The sequence below is a fragment of the Pseudophryne corroboree genome, chromosome 4 (assembly GCF_028390025.1).
Source record: "Pseudophryne corroboree isolate aPseCor3 chromosome 4, aPseCor3.hap2, whole genome shotgun sequence".
NCBI lineage: Eukaryota > Metazoa > Chordata > Amphibia > Anura > Myobatrachidae > Pseudophryne > Pseudophryne corroboree.
Window position 1 is genome coordinate 676,452,764 of NC_086447.1, and position 22,036 is coordinate 676,474,799.

The window sequence follows — 22,036 nt, forward strand, 5'->3', positions numbered from 1 at the left end:
TATTGCCCCCCCCCCAGTGCCACATATGCCCCAGTGCCAGATATCCCCCCCGTGCCACATATGCCCCAGTTCCAGATATTCCCCCCCAGTGCCACATATGCCCCGTGCCAGATATTCCCCCCCAGTGCCACATATTGCCCCCCCCAGTGCCACATATGCCCCAGTGCCAGATATCCCCCCCCCGTGCCACATATGCCCCAGTTCCAGATATTCCCCCCCAGTGCCACATATGCCCCGTGCCAGATATTCCCCCCCAGTGCCACATATTGCCCCCCCAGTGCCACATATGCCCCAGTGCCAGATATCCCCCCCCCGTGCCACATATGCCCCAGTGCCAGATATTCCCCCCAGTGCCATAAATGTCCCCAGTGCCAGATATTCTCTCCCCCCCCCTCCCTGCCAAATATGCCCCCAGTGCCAGATATTCCCCCCAGTGCCATAAATGTCCCCAGTGCCAGATATTCCCCCCAGTGCCATAAATGTCCCCAGTGCCAGATATTCCCCCATTGCCAGATATGCCCCCTCAGTGCCAGATATGCCCCCTCAGTGCGTCGTCCCCCCCCCCTTCCTCCTCCGCCGCCGCAGCCGCCGCCGCTCCCCTGCTGTTAGGAGGGACACAGAGGGCACAGTGCGCGCCTCTCCTGTGTCTCCGGCGGCCGCGGGTCATTGTAATAAAGGAAGTGCTCACGAACGGCACTTCCTTTATGAGACCCGCGGCCGCCGGAGACCCAGGAGGGACACAGGAGAGGCGCGCACTGTGCCCTCTGTGTCCCTCCTAACAGCAGGGAGGAAACGAGACCGCAGACTGACATGCGGACGCTCGTCCGCATGTCAGTCTGCACTAAATCAGTGGCGCCCCCGCAGCCCCTCGCCCCCCAAGCCACCGCGAGGGCTGCGGGGGCAGTAGTTACGCCACTGTATGTTGACTGTTTTCTGCCCAGCGATATCGGTGATCACACGGGCTCAGCAAGATCACTCAGCACACAGAGCTGCACCAGCGATGTGTGCTGAGCGATCTGTCACTGCCCGTGTTTGCAATAGAGAAAACATGGGTGATGACTAGATCTTTCAAGCATGCAGGGACGCACATCACTATCGCTATAGTCCATACACACATAGAGATTTGTGCTGTATTTCTAAGTGACTCAGCAAATCAATTAGAAAAGCAGCCCAAATCGCTATGTGTGTGTGATCGTATTCAGGTCATTCTGATGTACAGTATTGCCAGCTTTAGAGTCCAGTTCTTAATTGTGTAGGTGTGAAAATCTCAGTGTGAGAGGCCTTTGAAGTAGATTCCTTGGGGAATAGAGTTACAGCACAGTAACGTGTATTCTGGGTGGGGGAAGGGCTGCTGTCCTGGAATTTGAAATAAACAGTGAACTTTTAGCAATTCAGAGCCTCAGTTTATTAATGCAAAAATTGGGGTTATTTGTTACTCAGAGCACAGAGGTGAATGAAGTCTAAAGTGACATTAAAGAATAAGTTAATTAAAACCTAATAGTGCTACAAGGTAATGGAACATATTATAAGACTTTGCAATGATAAAATAATTCCAACTAAATAGTATAAATATACTGTAAGTTAGACAAAACTGAATGCAATCACTTGGATGCTTTGTACAATCCATACACAATTACAAAATACAGTGTTGCAGAGGTGACTACTTTTTTTTTTTAAACAATTTTCAAGATTGCATAACAAATGTAATACTAGGGTGAAGTACATGTTACAGATAAAATATAACAAATTAATTAATTTAAGCAGGTAGTCTAATTTTGATATTTCAAGCATTTGCAGAAAGGATGAGTACGATAGGTAAAGGGCCCTTTATGCAAATTCTATGCATTATTCGTTTGCGTACTGTCTTTTTTGATGTGTCGACATATGGCCTGTCGACCAATATTGGTCGACCTAATGACTGTTGACCTTCTTTTTGTCGACAATATGATCCATTCCAATTACATGCAGCTGGCTTGTCCATTTCTTTCTATAATCACTGGCAGCACAGAAAATAAATGGTCTACATAATTATTACAGGTCTCCAATGTAAGTACGTTTTTCCAAAATGTATTGATGCCATCAATCAGTTGCTCTTTTGTCCTTGGCTTACATTGAGAACGAATATAACTTTTCATTTGAGACCACACTAGCTCGATAGGATTCATGTCCGGTGATCTGTGAAAAGTCAATAAAGGGAGAGAATTTAAATATGGAATATTTGGCATTTCATGCTTTACAGGAAGCATCAGTCTACAGGGCAAAACTGTACTTACTCTGGTGGTGTGCGTTACCAAATGATGCCTTTTTCCTCTATGAATTTGGCCGAAGCACTATGTTTTGGATCATTGTCCTGGAACATTCGATGTCCAGATGACCAATACTTTCTTACATACGGCACTAAAGTATCATTAATGATCATGGACTGGAAGAATGTTTTATCCATGATACCTGACGTAGAACAATAAAAAAAACAGGATTTTATATACCTACCAGTAAATCCTTTTCTCGTAGTCCATAGACTTACAGTAGTCACTGGACAGTAGTTCTAAATAGAAAATATTGAAAAACAACATAGTAATGTACATTACTACTGTACTTTATATGTACCTTCAAAAATTAAAATTGGTCCTGGGCCTCTGCGGGAGATACCACCTCACACATGTACTTTTAATGGGTGCTTTGGAGATGGCTTAAATGATAAATGGCCACGTTTGCGGAAGGACCTCCTTGCAAACCTCTCAAGTGCTACAGAAGTTTCATCTGTAAATATGACATTGTCAAAATTTTCTCCAATAGCAATCCATTGACGAGCCTGTTGAACTCTCTTTTCCTTGTTAACATCTCTAATCATGTGAGTCATCCTGTGAAAGGAATGTAAAATGGGATACAGTTTACAGTGGGAATAGGATAATTGAGCGTCCAAACTAAGATAATGTTAAAGAAAAATCAGATGCTGATTTCAGAGATGTAATTAGTTTACCGCACTGTATACAAACTGTATAGAAATTGTATTATAATTGTAATTGAAATTTCAATTTACTGTACAGTACCTAGCACCGGCATAAGTCCAACCAAGTTGCCTCCGCATTCTTTTTATGCTACTACAGGAGATGTCAAGGCCATACTCAGCTTGCAGAATACGACGGAGTTCTATGGCAGTAAGCTCATCATTATCAGCAGTCAGCTCATCTACTATTTTCTTGACTCTCCTAAAGTACAGTCGATGAAAAATTAGAGATTATAATCAAAATGTAAAGTACTATCTATAGTATATCTATGCCATATCAGCAAGAATACAGTATTGTCAAAGAGTTTAAATAAAAACAAATGACAAGGGTGTATCGTACTGTATGTGTATCGGCAGAGCCGGATTAAGACCATGGGGGGCCTGTGACTCTTAATACTGTGGAGCCTCTAATAAAAAGAAGGCAGCTGAATATATATATATATATATATATATATATATGCAGCAGCTTAATGTGCTCCCCAAGCAGCACACGGCGGACCTCCTGACCTGCCCTGCACTACCGTCCCCACTGCAGCAGTGGCCACACAGACAGGACAGCTGAGCTGAGCGACGGCTCAGCTGTCCAATAATGTATGAATGAAGTAGCCAGTCATTGGATGGGCACGCAGGCTGCAGGGACTGGCTGCTTCATTCATATATTATTGGACAGCTGAGCTGTCGCTCAGCTCAGCTGTCCTACCTGTGCGGCCGCCTATGCAGCGAGGACGTGAGCCGGGAGCCCAGCACCGCAGATTGGATCGGAAGAGAGATCCGATCTGTGGTGTGGCAGGGGGCCCTTTGGAAAGGGGGGCCCGGGGTACGTACTCCCCCCCCCCCCCCCTTTAATCTAGCTCTGTGTATCGGTGCTCTCTCCTCCAGCGATTTTGAGCTGAAAGCAGCTCCCTTTTGGTTGTTTGAGCTGCTTTTGTGAATAATGTTGAAAAGCATACCATATAGATGCCTCTGTTGAAGTCACAGTATTTGCGGTCATCCTCCTGGCTAATGCTCCTACCGGTAGCCTTTTAGTTGGAGTGGACATCTTATTCGCTTTAACCGCAATGTGACCGCTTGTCCTCCCGGCCGGTACTTTCACTCCTGGCCTTATCCGGAGTCAATGGGCAGATGGTTACACAGCCATTTCCCTGCTTTGGGGATGTGATTCAGCCAGCCAGCTGATGGATAATGATCCGCTGCAGTCTGTGTATGGAGATGGTGACAGACGCGTTTCCCAGCCTACTCAATAGCATCGGCCGCTTCCTCAATTTTTTTATTTTTTATGTGATGCCGGCGTTTTTCCAGACACTCCCAGAAAATGGTCAGTTGACACCCACAATCGCGCTCTTCCTATCAATCTCTTTGCGATCGGCTGTGCGAATGGATTCTTCGCTAGAACCAGTGCACAGCAACGATCCGCTTTGTACCCATACGACGTGCCTGGAAAAATTGACTACTGGGACCTACACACGTAGCGATTTAGGCTGCTTTTCTAAGTGATTTGAGTGAATCGCTTAGAAATTCAGCACAAATTGCTCTGTGCGTGGACTATAGCAATAGTGATGCGCATCCCCGCGCTTCACTATCGCCCATCTAGTTAGTTCAAGCATGTGTGAAAGATCTAGTCATCTCCCGTGTTTTCTCTATTGAGAACTCGTGCAGTGACAGATCGCTCAGCACACATTGTTGGTGCAGCGCTGTGTGCTGAGCGATCTGAGCAATCTAATACCCCGTGTGTAGGCCCCATTATTCAGCAGCAGAAAAGAAAAGTATAATATATCCATTGGATTAAAGAGAAGCAATAGGTTATAGCAATACAGTAACTGAGACAATTTAGGCTTTGTTCATGAACCCATAATAATCTCTGGATTACACACTGAATTGAGAAAAAAATAACTGCGTTCTCTCCCTCTTTCATCATCAAATGCTGTTCATACTTATAGTAGGTAGGGATGAGCGGGCTCAGATATACAAGATCCGAGCCCATCCGAACTTCCCGATCCGAGCCGGGATCAGAGTCCGGCTCGGGTTTTCCTTCCAGACTCAGATCCCGGAACAAGTCAAAACGTCATCATCCCGCTGTCGGATTCTCGCGAGATCTGGACTATATGCTATTCCACACTTCTTGCTGCAATTATCACTCCAGCATTGCAGAGGGAGCAGGACGGACATGTCTGTTGTCTGTCTGTGGGAGGGTGGCGGGAAGGGTGGCGTGGGGTGGGTGCTGGTTCTGCTGTCGGTGCTGTTGTCCTGTGCTGTAACAAATCAGTCCAGTGCTTGGGCTATGCTGCCATAATAAGTCACTGGGTGCTCTGTCTGCCATACAAGTGGGGGCTGCATCTGTCTGCCATAAATCAGTCCAGTGCTGTGGCTGTGCTCCATAATAAGTCACTGGGTGCTCTGTGTGCCATACACATGGGTGCTGTGTCTGTCTGCCACAAATCAGTCCAGTGCTGGGGCTATGCTGCCATAATAAGTCACTGAGTGCTCTGTCTGCCATACAAGTGGGGGCTGCGTCTGTCTGCATAAATCAGTCCAGTGCTGTAGCTGTGCTCGATAATAAGTCACTCAGTGCTCTGTCTGCCATACAAGCGGGTGAAGAAACATGAGACCCAGGGCCTGATCAGCCTGGATGTCTGAGTCCTGGGGGGGGCGCAGCACCGGCACAATAGATGCTTAGGCTCTACCTACTACTGGAAGCTGCAGATTCCATGCAGACAGCATGGAAGATGGCCCTTTAAAAATGGCAGCTGCCTTCTAGGAAACATATACTAGAGGTATTACTAGACCATTACCCAGCGCTACCCGGAATGAGCATGTAACCCCCTGGCACTGAGCATGTAACCCCCTGGCACTGAGCATGTAACCCCTATAGCAACAAGCATATGTAACCCCTGGCAACGAGCATGTAACCCCTGGCAATGAGCATGTGACCGGGTCCAACTTCCGGTCAGCAGAATCACGGATGCCGGCGGAGTGCTGGCAGTATCCCCAGTGCAGTTGTGCCGGCGGTATCCTCAGTGCAGGAGTGTCGGCAGCCCCCGCACCCCACCCGCGATCGCGGCACCCCCGCACCCCAACCGCGATCGCTGCACCCCCCGCACCCCACCCATGATCGCGGTACCCCCGCACCCCACCCACGATCGCGGCACCCCCCGCATATCACCCGCGATCGCGGCACCCCCCGCATATCACCCACGATCGCGGCACCCCCCGCATATCACCCACGATCGCAGCACCTCTGCTCCCCTCCTGCAGTCACTGCCCCCCCAAGATCGCGGCACCCCTTCCCCCTCGCCACCACCAGGGCCAGCTCCAGCCCGCACCGGCTCCCGCACCGGTAATTCACCCCCCCCGCGCCCGCCAGCCTCCCTCCGCCCGCACCGGCTCCCGCACCGCTAATTCACCCCCCCAACCCGTCCGCCAGCCTACCTCCGCCCGCACCGGCTCCCGCACCGCTAATTCCCTCCCCCCCCCGCGCCAGCCTTCTGTCACTTCAGATGCGCACAGAGCTAATCAGGTGAGTGCCACGGAGTGGCGCTTCCTGATTGGCTGAAGAGACACTTCTGTGACAGCATGGGACCCCTTTCAGTCCGTTTGGTCCGGGTGTTCGGTTTGTTGTTTTGCCAAGTACGTGGATTATAATCTGGACCCTGGATCAGGTGAGTATAATTATCTTTTATTTTCAGGTACCCGTGGATTCTACTTGGAGAAGAGGACCGACTGCTTTGTGTCAACATTGGTAAGTATGTGTGTGTCGACATGTGTGAAATAAAGTTTTACTGTCACGGTGTGTGTCTCCTGTTTTTATTTGGGTATTTTTTTTCCATTAGAACTACAGGTACCAGCGGGCCCGTTTTTCTCCCGCATGCTGGTACTTGTGGTTCTCCAAGTACCAGCTTGCGGGGAGGCTTGCTGGGACTTGTAGTACTGCTGGAAAAAACAATATTCTTTCAATTTTCTCAAGGCTATCAGCCCCCCATCCGCAGCCTTTGGACGGGGGGGACAGCCTCGGGCTTCACCCCTGGCCCTTGGGTGGCTGGGGGGGGACCCCTTGATTGAAGGGGTCCCCACTCCCCCAGGGTACCCCGGCCAGGGGTGACTAGTTGGATATTTAATGCCACGGCCGCAGGGCACTGTATAAAAGTGACCCCCGGCTGTGGCATTATCTGTCCAGCTAGTGGAGCCCGATGCTGGTGTAAAAAATACGGGGGACCCCTACACTTTTTGTCCCCCGTATTTTTTGCACCAGCACCAGGCGCAGAGCACGGTGCTGGTTTTAAAAATACGGGGGATCCCCTGTCCATTTTTCCCCTGGATTTTTAGAACCAGGACCGGCTCGAAGAGCCCGAGGCTGGTTATGCTTTGGAGGGGGGACCCCACGCAATTTTTTTTCGGCTTTTTCCCATTCCATTTGAACAAAAAAAAATAATAATAATCTTTTTAAAAATATATAAATAATACTTGTGCCTCCAAAAAAGACAAACCAAGTACCTAATCCCTTCTAATATAAATAGATATGCTATTACCCAAAAAAAAAACACCAAAAAAAACATGTTTTTAAATTTTTTTATTAGATTCCGCCAGCAAAGTGTGGCGGATTGAAAATGACCGAAACCGAAACGTTAAGCTGGCAGAACAGGGTCACGTATGTTCTTGATTATTGAAAAGTCCTAGAGTGCCGCCTATCGTTTGTGATATGTTTGCTTTTTGAAGCTCAGGAGGGCACCAGGCAAGCTGTACATTTTACTACATTGGGAGTGCCGAATATCTACATCTGGTATATATATATATATATATATATATATATTTATTTGCCTTGGCAGCCCAACCATGCTGGTATCCATAGTTCAGTATAAAAATAAGTAAATCTAATAAATGTATGGTGGTGAAAGAAAAGCCCAGTTTCACTGAAAAAAAGACACTTCTGCATGTTTTGAAATTAAAAAACAAAACAAAACTGAAGAACTGTAGGAAGGCACTGTCCGCCTACTTCGGTGACATCTCAAGTTGGACAGAAGTTGGAAGGTTGGTTGGTCTGATGAAAAGTTGGTTAGATGTGTGGAGCACTGGTAAAAAGTTGGTGAGATGTGTGGGGCACTGTTTTAGTTGAACAGACAAGTTGGATGGTTGGAAGTTTGGAGTGTTGGAGAAAAGTTGGTCTGATGTATGGCTAGCTTAAGTCCAGACCTACTTAGAAACTGCACAACATTTTTTACCATAGCAGGCCTGCACAAGCGATTGCAGCCTTGCTATGGGGAAGAAACAACCCTCATAGGCGGAGATACGGGCTGCAAAAAGCAGCTTCGTGCGATCAACTCGTAATGAGGCCCTTTATTTGGAAATATTTTATCATTGCAAAATCTTATATGTTCTTTTACTCTATAGCACTAAGGTTTTTCTTAACTTATTATTTAATTTCACTTTAAACTTAATTCACCTCTGTGCTCTGAGCAACATACTGTATAGTAACATCCCCCAGCCAGGATAAAATCTGTACCCACCAAGGAGTCTACTTCAAAGGCCTCTCATACTGAGATTTTCACACCTACACAATTAGCAATTAGACTCTAAAGCTGGCCATAAATCAGAACGACCTGATTACAGTGTCTATTTAACAGCAATGTTGGTGGAAAGCTACGTTACGTGATGCACTGGACACCCAGTGGTGAAACTATGAATTGTCATGAATTGTCATTGCACAACATGATGGCCCAACAACAAAAGGAATTCATGTCATGCCAAATTTACTGCCATTGCACTCTTTTCAGAAAGGTAATAGTGGACACATCTGTACAATGGCGGCGGCCACAGTTGAGTCTGTCTGCATCACCAGTCTCCCCGCCGCTTCATCCTCACCATCATAGGCGTGCGTAGCTAATTTTATTAGGGGGTGCACTGCCAAAGTGCCTGTCCACCATCACCTTTTGGGCATGTTTAGCACCGCCCAGGAACTTATCAAGCACTATTTTACATTCAGTAAAATCACATGGCTTAATTTCATTTCTCTCTAGTTCCTAATAATAAAGTGGATATAATACACCCCAGAGAAATTAAATGAAACATAATGGTGTGACCACTGGCTGGTGCTGACTGACCACTACGGCATAACCCTGAGTCCTAGCTTCCGCTGCACCCTATCGCTTACACTTCTCTAACCTATCCTTGACCAGAGGCAGAACTACAGAGTGGTGGGCCTACGTGCATATACATTCCCCTCCCTCTACACCCCCACCCCTTGCACCCCCCAGCATCTACACCCTGATTTTGAGTGGGCCACTCTGCAAAGTACAGGATATTTAGGGGGCTGAACACTTCAGTTTTAATATATCACATGTAAAGTGTAAAATGAACGCATGAACCATCAGTGCCACATCTGCCTCATTCTATGCCATCAGACCCCTCCTCTGCAGGACACTAGCATTTGTCACACGTTTCCATACCCCTTATTCACATAACACCATACATTATGAGTCAAAAATGCATATTGTGCCACACAGCATGAGCCACAATTCACCTTACGCCACACAATATGAGTCAAGATCCACATTATGCCACATAGCATGAGTGGAGATTCACATTATGTCACACAGTATGAGCCAAAATTCACATTACGCCACACAGTATAAGCCACTATTCACATTACGCCAAACAGTATGAGCCACTATTCACATTACGCCACACAGTATGAGCCGAAATTCACATTACACCTCACAGTATGAGCCACATTCACATTACGCCACACAGTATGAGCTGAAATTTACATTATGCCACACAGTATGAGCCAAAATTCACACCACACAGTATGATCCGAAATAAACATTAGACCACGCAGTATGAGCCAAAATTTACATTACGCTACATGGTATGAGCTAAATTCACGTTACACCAAACAGTGTGAGCATAATTCACATTACACCACACAGTATGAGCTGAAATTCACATTACACAACACGGTATGAGCCAAAATTTACATTACACCACACGGTATGAGCCGAAATTGACATTGCGCCACACAGTATAAGCCAAATTCACATTACACCACACAGTTTGAGCCAACATTCACATTACTCCACACAGTGAGAGACGAAATTCATATTACGCCAAATGGTATGAGCCGAAAATCACTACACAACACAGTATGAGCCGAAATTCACATTACACCACATGGTATGAGCCGAAATTCACATTACGCAATGCAGTATGAGCCAAAATTTACATTACACCACACGTTATGAGCCGAAATTTACATTGCGCTACACAGTATGAGCCAAATTCACATTACACCACACAGTATGAGCCGACATTCACATTACGCCACACCGTGAGAGACGAAATTCATATTACGCCAAACGGTGTGAGCCGAAATTCACATTACTCCACACAGTATCAGCCGAAATTGACATTACATCACACAGTATGAGTCGACACTCACATTACGCCACACAGTGAGAGACAAAATTCATATTACACCAAATGGTATGCCCCCAGCAGTGCCAGACACGCATAAAACCCCCATTCAGGAAACTGCTGAATGCTTGACTCAGCTAATATATTTATATATTCCTTCTTCTCTTTTTAATTTTTTCCCAAGTGCACCCACACATCTTTTTTTTTTTTTTGGGGGGGGTAACTTAATTTCAGGATGTAACATAATCAAGTTATTCCCCCTGCCCTGGCCCCACTCTTTCCCCTGCAAGAGCAGACTCAGCTGCAGGCTACAGCGCTGAGCAGTTACTTACAGTATCAATGACAGTGTCCTGCAGAATGTGACCTCCAGCAGCGGCTCAATTCCTCCTGAGAGGAACGCTGAGCATTGAGAGCATGGGCGGGAGAAGACAGAGGGCTCAGGCCGGCAGAAATGGAAGGCTCGGTTTGAGTCACATCACGAGGCATGGCCCGAACGGAGGATGTTTCAAAGTGATGTAAGTCCCCCCCATGCGACCGCCGGTATATACAGCAAGTGCTGGCGCCTCATCCTGACCTGGCGGCAGGTGCAGCGGCGGGAGGCACAGTGACAGGAAAGAGCAGCAGGTGGCAGTGTCCAATCACACACCAGCGGACCGCAGCGATCATCCCTGTGCATGGCGTGTGGGGGGTGTCGGACATTAGGGGGTGCATGTGCGCACCATGCACCCCCCGTGCACACGCCTATGCTCACCATGTCTCTCCACCATTGAAACCGCAGGGCAGCTCCCCTTCTCCCTCTTTCTCTCATACTGTATCTGAAGGGAGTGCTTCCCCACAGCCCAGCGCTGTGCTCCAGATGGCAGAAGCACCCATTACTTATACAGCTATGGTCAGTGCCATTAGAGAAACAGTGTGACCACTCTTGAAGGAGCAGACTGCTGATATAAACAGGCAGCTATCCCAACTTTCTCACAAACTCACAACTATGGAACACAGAATGGGGGAATGCTTTGCTGACATTGGGGGTCATTCTGACCCAATCGCTCGCTGCAGTTTGTCACAGCGCAGCGATCGGGTTGTAACTGCACATGCGCCGGCACCGCAGTGCGCCGGCGCATAGCAGTCGTCGTTACCTAGCGATCGCCTCTGAGACAGAGGCGGTCGATGGGTGGGAGAGGGCTGAACTGCGGCATTAAGCCGCCGTTTAAAGGGAGCAGTCTGGCCAACGCAGGCATGGCCGGACCGTTTGGGGGGCGGGCCACGGCGGCTGCGTGACGTGTCACGCAGCCGCGGCGGCCAGCGGGAGTGACAAGTAACTCCCGGCTAGCCGCAGAAGCTGCACTGGCTGGGAGTTACTGCTCAAATACAAAAGCATCGCATGTGCGATACTTTTGTATTTGTGCGGGGGGCCGGCACTGACATGCGGGGCGGACTAGCCATGTGCTGGGAATCCCCCCACATGTCTGAGTGCCTGATCGTAGCTGTGCTAAATTTAGCACAGCTAAGATCAACTCGGAATGATCCCCATAGCCAAGAAGGCTGCGAGCATGAATACTCAAGCTTGCTATCACCTACATAACAAGACAGATGATTTAGAAAACAGAGCCAGAAGACATAACCTATGTATAGGCTTACCTGAAGCTGTGAAAGGTTCAGAGTTATTGATTTTTGTTCGTGACACCCTCCCAGCTTTTTTGAATGTACAGACTGAATGTGCTGATATTGTCATATAAAGAGCTCATCGCCTTGGCCCATATCGGTCACAAGAGGGCAGCAGACCCCTGCAGTGATTTTTTAAGTTTTGAATAACCTTCACAAGGAGATACTTTGGCACGCTTCCCATATACACCGTAACCTTACTTGGGAGGGTCACAACCTTCTGATTTTCCAAGACTATTCTGCAGAACTGACAAAGGCCAGGAAATAATTCTCCCTTTGTTCCAAGCTCATCCAGGAGCGTCAAACGTTTGCATTGTTATACCCTGCAACACTGCACATATACAGGGACAATTCTTTCAAGGATTTTCTTTCAGTACAAGATGTGGAAGCCTTTCTCAATATGCAGGCGGATGACACCAAGCTCCAGGAATGATTACAACTCCATAGCTCAGGCATTGTGCTACACCTTTATTCTCTTGCAAGTTATGTTAGTCTATTGCTTATGTAATTTGCTCCTCCCATTTCTAGATTATATATCTGTTTATACTCACGATTCCCAGCATTTTAGATATTGTCTCATTAAGATGTCTATCATGTCTTCTTTTTGCTAGAATTTTTTGTTTCCAGATCTATGTTAGCGACATGACAATCTGTGTGTCTTCTCCTCATATTTTGCCATGTATTCAAACTGAAATGATATGGCTTACAGGGCTATTTCATACAAATTACCATTCACTTATACTCATTGGGATATGACTGTTAGGGTTATTCTGTTTGCCTGTGTTTCCCTCAGGGTTCGTCTATAGTTTTATGGGATAGTTGGGTACCGGTCTGTATTTTTACTCCAGGACTTGTGCCAGTCCGCTGGCTGCTTCTTTACTGTTTTTGGGGGGTTGACGGGATTGTATGTCTTAGGGGATGTATAGAAGTTATATTTGGGTGGCTCAACAGGAATGTTGCTTTGCGAAAGGGGCCTCTTCCGTGTATCTTGTAGTTCTTTATGTATGTTTCTTTGTATTTGTTGTGTCTTCCCCCGCCTTTCTTTCCCCTCTTTTCCCAGTGGATAACGAGACTTTTGACCTTTACTGTCCTCCTCTTCCTAGTATAGAAGGATTTTTTTTATGCATGCTGGTACTGTCCTCCTTCTTTTCTGGCTAGATGTCTTCCCTTAAAGTGGGTTGTTGAAATGTGGGAGGAATTAAATCCCCACAGAAAAGGAAGAAAACACTCATTTATTTTCAGAAATTACACTTGGATTTAGCGTTCCTGCAGGAGTCTCACCTTTTACCCCGCCCCCAATGTTCAGAGGCTAAAAGCTCTGGATTGGAGGGTACTGGCATCTGCTTCATTCTCTCTAAGAAGGCTAGAGGTGTGGTCATCTTGCCAAATGCAATTATCTCTTGATGGAAATTTGTTTCTGCTGATGCAGGGGGTAGATGGGTTATATGCCAGATTACATATAATAACAAAGTATACACGCTCTGTAATGTTTACGCTCCAAATGTCAATAGCAATGTTTTCTACAATTCATTCTCACCATGCTCACGTCTTTAACAGGCTCTCCACTTATTTTGTGCGGAGATTGGAATATTATCTCCTCTAAATATCTAGATAAACAATTCCCGAAGGAACTGGGAGATAACCCTCCTAAGCTGGGGATACATTCTCTGGCAAGAAAATTGCAGCTATTAGACATTTGGAGAGTTATGCACCCAACTGAACGTGATTTGATGTGCTTATCTGCAGTGAGGGGACCATCACTTATAGACTATATACTTTTATCTGATTTTTTTGGCCAAGTCCGTTTGCTCAGAGATTGAATCCATTTCTTTATCAGACCACGCCGTAATATGGGTGGAACTTCAACTGACACCATCACAGAAAATTTTAATCTCATGGTGGTACCCCCCTTATTCTTGCCATGTCTCCTATTTTGTGGCAGAAAGTCCGGGATAGCTGGGATGATTTTGTTTTCCACAACTCTAATATACATGACACAAACCCCCTTCTTTTCTGGCAAGCCTCTAATGCTACGATTAGAGGTATTATTATTGCACATTCTTCTACATCTAAGAAAGCTCCATTGAAAGATTATATTGCAGCAAAACACATCTTCACATGTACATTTAATAATTTTAAACATTCCCCGTCTCAGAGTACTAAATTGGAATACATGACTGCGAAAATATTGTTTGATGCTCTATTTACCAACTTTGAGGCCAATTACTCATTCTAAAAGGATCATAGATTTTATAAATTTGGCAATAAGTCCAGTAACACTTTATCGAACCTCTTAAAAGGGCAACGCCCCTCTTCCATTATCCATACTTTAAAAATGCCGGATGGCTCCCTATCTTCCAATAGTGAACAAACAGCCTCGGTCTTAAAGCACTTTTATACCGATCTATAATCTCCCCCTCCACCACTTCTAGCAGATAACACCCCATTTTGGGAGGCTCTTCCGATTCCGCAAATTACTGCGGATCACGGTGCTTCCTTAATAGCTCCCATTTCTGAACTGGAAGTGGCAAAAGCTATTTCAGGACTAAAATCCGGTAAGGCCCCTGGCCCAGATGTATTTACTCCAGACTATTACAAACTGTTTGGCCTTGCAATAATACTCACCTTAACCTCTGTCTTTGATACAATTATTACCTCTGGATCCATGACCCCTTATTTTAATTCAGCTGTTTTGAGATTACTTGCAAAGCCCGGTCATAACCTTTCTGAACCCAGTTTCTATAGGCCGATATCTCTTCTTAATATCGACTAAAGTTATTGACCAAAATATTAGCTAACAGACTTAAGGCAATACTCCCTGATAACATACATCCCGATTAGACAGGCTTTGTTAAAAGCAGAAACCCAGTGGTAAATATCAGGTGGGTTTTGGAGGTGGTGTGTAGGTCTCAATGCGCCATGTCTGATGTGCCAAAAGCTTTTTTATTCCTTTATCTGAGAAAGCATTTGACTTGGTGCATTGGGACCACTTGTATGATAAATTGTACCGCTTTGGATTTCCACGTTAGTTTGTAACTATTTTACGGACCTTATACACTAATTCCTCATCCCAAATAATCTGTAAAAGCACCTTATTGGATTGTTTCCCTATACTAAGAGGGACACGGCAGGGTTGCCACTTCTCTCCCCTTTTATTTGTATTAGCTTTCAAACCATTGGCAATAGCCTTCAGACAATCCCCTTTGTCTCTGGAGAATTGGAGTAACCTTCCTTTATCATTATTGGGCAGGGTGGAAGTGATAAAGACTATGTTTCTACCAATTCTCATGTATTGCATGCAAATGTTACCAATTCGACTTACATTGGCTGATATCGTGGAGCTATATCCCATTTTTCAGAGATTTATGTGGAAATTGAAAAAATCAAGGATATCCAGACAGAAACTTCAATTGCAAAAAGCAGATGGAGGGTGGGGATTTCTGAGTTTGCTTCAATACTCCTGAGCGTTTATTTTAGACTGGTTGCTGGAAACAAGTATGTAAACTACCTACAGTAGACTGTGCTTTATTTTCACCCTATGCTCCTGGTGCACTCCTGCATACACCCAGAATGAAATTACCTTCAGGGATGTATACTAATCCATTTTTTTACAGACACATATAATACCGGGTGGGCAACTAATAAGTTGGGTAAAAACCCACAAAATTCGAAATGGATTCCTCTCTGGGGCAACCCATGTTCTTTCCTGGTTTACAAGATACCTATTTTAATAGACTCAAACTGAAGGGATTACGCAGCACTTCCCAAGTTTTTGACTCGGGTGGCCAGTTCATATCTTTCACATACATGTGGTCTCGGACCATTACAGGTTCCCTTACACCCAACTTGCACACTATATCAAATCTCTCTCCCCCATAATGTTACGGCTCAGCTGTGGAGGAGAGATATTTTGTCCCCCAAAACCAGAGCTATGCTGTTTAAATATTATCATGTATTGCATGCAAATGTTACCAATTCGACTTACATTGGCTGATATCGTGGAGCTATATCCCATTTTTCAGAGATTTATGTGGAAATTGAAAAAATCAAGGATATCCAGACAGAAACTTCAATTGCAAAAAGCAGATGGAGGGTGGGGATTTCCGAGTTTGCTTCAATACTCCTGAGCGTTTATTTTAGACTGGTTGCTGGAAACAAGTATGTAAACTACCTACAGTAGACTGTGGTTTATTTTCACCCTATGCTCATGGTGCACTCCTGCATACACCCAGAATGAAATTACCTTCAGGGATGTATACTAATCCATTTTTTTACAGACACATATAATACCGGGTGGGCAACTAATAAGTTGGGTAAAAACCCACAAAATTCGAAACGGATTCCTCTCTGGGGCAACCCATGTTCTTTCCTGGTTTACAAGATACCTATTTTAATAGACTCAAACTGAAGGGATTACGCAGCACTTCCCAAGTTTTTGACTCGGGTGGCCAGTTCATATCTTTCACATACATGTGGTCTCGGACCATTACAGGTTCCCTTACACCCAACTTGCACACTATATCAAATCTCTCTCCCCCATAATGTTACGGCTCAGCTGTGGAGGAGAGATATTTTGTCCCCCAAAACCAGAGCTATGCTGTTTAAATATTATCATAAAACATTGAAGATGTTACACACGTCCTCCCTTCAGGAAACTCATGTCAAAATGCTGTATAGAGCTTAAATATCACAGAAACAAAGGAGCTTGTTTGTCCAGAAAGAGGATGGCTCATATCCTCAAGGCCACCATTCCTCAGCCACATTCTTCCACAATTTTTGGTCTTGTGGCCAGATTAAATGTATTTGGCATAAAATAAGGAACTTCATTAACTCTTCTTTCTCTTTAAATATCCCCCTAGACCTGATTTAAATGTTATTTGCCAATTTTGATACATGGTGTCTGGCTGCCTTTGATAACCATCTTTTACCCTTTTTAATGGTGCTGGTTACTTGGATTTCCAAAACTGCTCATTCTGTTACAGAAGTTCACAACTTGTTACGGAAACTGTTGTATTTTGAACGGTACTCACTATTACTGAATGTTCAGGTGGGATCTAACAAATTTTTTGCTAAATGGAGACCTTATATTCTTACAAGATCTCCTGATGAACATTCCCAGATTACAATGATCTTTGACCAAGTTATCACATAGCTTATTCTCTCTCTCTGGTGATGGTCAACTTTGGAAATTGACTCTGAAGAAATTTCTGAATATTCTTCATGTAATACTAATAAGGGTGGTACACGTCTTCCTTCTGTAGGTGTGGATGTTGGTTTGCTGAGGTCTCGTCATCCATGCACCCGTCCCCCCAACCACCCCACCCCCTTTTTTTGTCCCCTCTCCTTCCTTTTCACCCCCTTTGCTCTTTCTCTTTCTTTGTGTTTTCTATAGTATTTGGAATATTACAGGCATTTCTCTATATATTGTATGAGGATTTTTCCTATTTTCTTTTTTCTATTATGTCATTCTGCATTTTATTTACTAATTAAAGCATTGTCAATTTTGATGACGGAATACAGGTATCTTATGTAGATTTATTGCAATGATTTCTTTAGTCAGCAAAATCTTTTTTCAACTATGGATATTATCTTGTGTATTTTTCTGGAATGACTTTGATGCTGGATACCAGCTACTTTATTCTTTTGCACTATTATGTGTATATCTGTATTACCCCAATTGCCATTGCAACCTTTGTGCTTTACTGTTTTTCTCAGTATATATTCTATATGCCTGTATGTTCTATTTTGTATAAAAAAATTATAAAAATATGTTTGAAAAAAAATTTATATAGGGGTGCTCCTGGCCCTGTATGTTGTAAAAATTCAGAGGTGCAGTTGATAAAAATTAAAAGCACACTGCTGTATGCTGTAAAATATAGGGACGTTGCTGGCCCTGTATGTTGTAAAACTTCAGAGGTGCAGTTGTTAAAATTAAAAGCACACTCCTCTTGTATGCTGCAAAATATAGGGGTGTTGCTGTTTAAATGACATTACACTGGCCCTGTATGTTGTAAAAATTCAGAGGTGCAGTTGTTAAAAATTAAAAGCACACTGCTGTATGCTGTAAAATATAGGGGTGCTGCTGGACCTGTATGTTGTAAGAATTCAGAGGTGCAGTTGTTAAAATTAAAAGCACACTCCTCTTGTATGCTGCAAAATATAGGGGTGTTGCTGTTTAAATAACATTACACTGGCCTTGTATGCTGCAAGTATACAGGGGTGCTGTGAAAATAAAGCAGCACTTTTCTGTGAGCTGTAATAATAAAGGGGTGCTGTCCTGTAAGGAAGGAAAAAATAGTGGAAGATCAGGAACCACTTCCAGTTACTAATACTAGTGCTGAAGCTGCTGCTGCCACCAGTCATGACATTGATGATGAAATTCCATCAACGTCGTCTGCTAAGGCCGATGCCCAATGTCATAAAGGGCATGTAAAAACCAAGAAGGAAAAATTAATAATCATAACAAAAATAAATTATTGAGAAACGTAGAATTGGAAATATGCCATACATGACACAAAATGGAAAGGAAAGGGTAAGGCCTTGGCCTATGTTCATGACTATTGGCTCAGCTTCTCATGAGGATGGAAGCCCTCCTCCCTCTCGAAAAATTGAAAAAAATTAAGCTTGTTAAAGCACAGGAAAAAACAACTGTGCATTCAGAGATATCACAAATCCCAAAATGAGACCAAGTGTGTCCGCAGTTGCAATGTCTACGCCTGACCTTATCAAGACTGTATGGAAAGAGGAGGCTCCTACCACCATTTGCACACCCCCTGCAAGTGCTGGGAAGAGAATCACCAGTCCAGTTGCTGATATTTAGATTGAGGATGTCACTGTAGACTTACACCAGAATGAGGAGGATATAGATGTAGATGGTGCTGAGGAGGAAGTTGACGATGAGGATTCTGGTGGTGATGTGGTTTGTTTGAATAAGGCACCAGTGGAGACAGTTGTTGTCCGTGGGATAAAAATTGTCATGGCTGGGCAAAATACCAAAAAAGCCACCTCTTCGGTGTGGAATTATTTCTCCACAAATCCGGACAACAGGTGTCAAGCCGTGTGTTGCCTCTGTCAATCCATAAGAAGTAGGGGTAAGGATGTTAACTACCTAGGAACATTCTCCCTTATATGTCACCTGCAGCGCATTCATCAGAAGTCATTGTCAAGTTTAGAAACTTTGGGTAAGAGCGTAAGCAGTCCACTGTCACCAAATCCCTTTTTCCTGTTGTACTCAAGCTCCTGCAAGCCACACCACAAACTCCTTCAACATCAATTTCCTCCTCATCAGTCAGTAACATCAGTACTTCTGCAGGCCATGTCACTGGTATGACTGACGAGTTCTCTTATAACCGGGTTTCCTCCAGACGATCCTTGAGTGGTACTCCTACTGCTGCCGCTGCTGTTGTTGCTGCTGTGAGTTGATCGTCATCCCAGAGGGGAAGTCGGAAGACCACTTGTACTACTTCAACTAAGCAATTGACTGTCCAACAGTCCTTTGTGAGGAAGATGAAATATGACAGCAGTCACGCTGTTGCAAAGCGGATTACTGAGGCCATATCAACTATGCAGGTGTTAGACGTGCATCCGGAATCCGCCATTAGTGCAGTGGGTTTTAGACAGTTGATGGACGTAATGTGTCCCTGATACCAAATCCCAGCTAGATTCCACTTTACTAGGAAAGTGATTCCCGGACTGTAGAGGGACATTAAGAAAAGTGTCCTCAGTATCCTGAAAAATGCGGTTGTTCCCACTGTCCACTTAGCCACGGACATGTGGACAAGTGGAGCAGGGCAAACTAAGGACTACATGACTGTGACAGCCCACTGGGTAGATGTATTGCCTCCCGCAGCAACAACAGCAGCGGCACCAGAAGCAGCATCTCACAAATGCCAAGTCGTTCCTAGGCAGGCTACGCTGTGTATCACCAGTTTCCGTAAGAGGAACACCGCTGAGAACTTCTTTCGGGAAACTGAGGGACATCATCGCACAATGGCTTACCCCAATTAGACTCTCCTGGAGATTTGTGATATCGGACAATGGCACCAATATTGTGCGTACATTACATCTGGGCAAATTCAATCATGTCCCATGTTTTGCACATACAATTAATTTGGTGGTGCAGAATTTTGCGTGCATTGCGTCTCTGCAAATTCCAGCATGTCCCATGTTTTGCACATACAATTAATTTGGTGGTGCAAAATTTTTTGAAAAATGACAGGGATATGCAAGAGATGCTGTCGGTGGCCCGAAGAATTGTCGTCCACTTTTGACGTCAGCCACTGCGTGCCGAAGTCTGGAGTGCCAGCAAACACTCCTGAACCTGCCCTACCATCAACTGAAGCAAGAGTGGGAACGAGGTGGAATTCAACACTCTATATGCTTCAGATGATGGAGAAGCAGCAAATGGCCATTCAAGCCTCTACATCCACCTACGATATAAGCAAAGGATGGGAAATGCACCTGACTCAAGCGCAGTGGAGAATGATTTCCGTGTTGTGCAAGGTTCTCCAACCCTTCAAACTTGCCACACATGAAGTCAGTTCTGACACCGCCAGCTTGAGTCAGGTCATTCCCCTTATCAGCCTTTTGCAGAAGCAGCTGGATAAATTGAAGGAGGAGCTAAGACAGAAGGGACTTGTGGATGGAACCCTTCATTCCCTTTGCCAGGATTCAAGGGTGGTCAATCTGTTGAAATCAGAGCACTACATTTTGGCCACCGTGCTCGATCCTAGGTTTAAAGACTACGTTGTAGATCGCTTTCCAGCAGACACAAGTTTGTAGAGGTTCAAAGACCTGCTGGTGAGAAAATTGTCAGTTCAAGCAGATTGTGACCCATCAACAGCTCCTTCTTCATTTTCTCCCGCAACTGGGGCTGCGAGGAAAAGGATAAAATTTCCAAGCCCACCCGCTGGCTGTGATGCAGGGCAAATAAATAAATGGGTGGAACGCAGATGCGCTGTCACCGCAGCCAGTAATGGGATTGTCAGTCCCGCTATAAAATATACACAAAGAACATGAGAACTGGATCTAGAAAGTATCTCCAATAATAAAAGGTCACAATATATAAAACAATACTGGAATATGATAATACTGAGAAGCATATAAATTAATATCTACAGCTTGAATGCAATCCACTTCTGGATCTCGGACTGGAATGCAAATGTTCCCTGGTGGGGTACCAAAGAATATAGCTGGTTTTACCCATATTGATGGTATGTTCAAGTGCAGTAAGCCTCAGCAAGAAAGCTGTTAATGTGCGATTCACTTAGTATTTCCAATCAATACTGTTATGCAAGAGGTCCCACAATGATTTTAGTCCAACGGCAATGGAATCTTCAACAGTCCATATCTGAAACCATATTTAGGTGGAGCAATATACTGGCAGTGGGTGATCTTAACGCGTTTCTCTAGGCACGGCCACCTAGCTTCGTCAGAAGTAGTTTCTCAGTCTCCATGGAAGGTCTATTTAAACCCCCTTAATAACCTGACACTATACAGGTGTGTAAGAATTAATTATGTTATCCATCCACAATATTATATTAAGAAACACCTTTATAGTATATATAATTGATTTATAATAATATAGAGGCAGTCATATAAAAATATTCATAAGAAAAGCAGTATTTTTATAATTTATTTGCAATGAAAATATTGGGGTTAAAGGTCATGTGAAATCACATGACCCTGATGGATGTTCACTCACTATTAGGAAAGGGTTAAACTACAGGTGTGCTGCCTGCACCACCCACAGTGCCGCTGAGCGGACATCGGCAAAGCCGGAATTCCACGCTGTAAATGTGATCCAGTAGCTGCCCGTCCATATGCGTGACAACTGGAGATCCCGTCAATCTCGCATCAGGCGTGCGTTTGATGTAGGGAGGTCAGGATCAAGTGTTGACATCTTGTCCGGACTGAAGGAGTTGCCAACGATTACTGACATATCTACTGTCACTGCATATGATGTTG

General features: G+C 44.8%; 1 long non-coding RNA gene across 1 annotated transcript; it reads right to left on the minus strand.

Moving 5' to 3' along the window:
• Positions 1-2,025: 2,025 nt before the first annotated feature.
• On the minus strand, positions 2,026-2,935 carry LOC134911691 (uncharacterized). The gene is made up of 3 exons (XR_010176770.1): positions 2,608-2,935; positions 2,274-2,448; positions 2,026-2,175 (listed from the first exon to the last, which is right to left on the minus strand). It is a non-coding gene; the product is annotated as an uncharacterized LOC134911691 (long non-coding RNA).
• Positions 2,936-22,036: the final 19,101 nt, after the last annotated feature.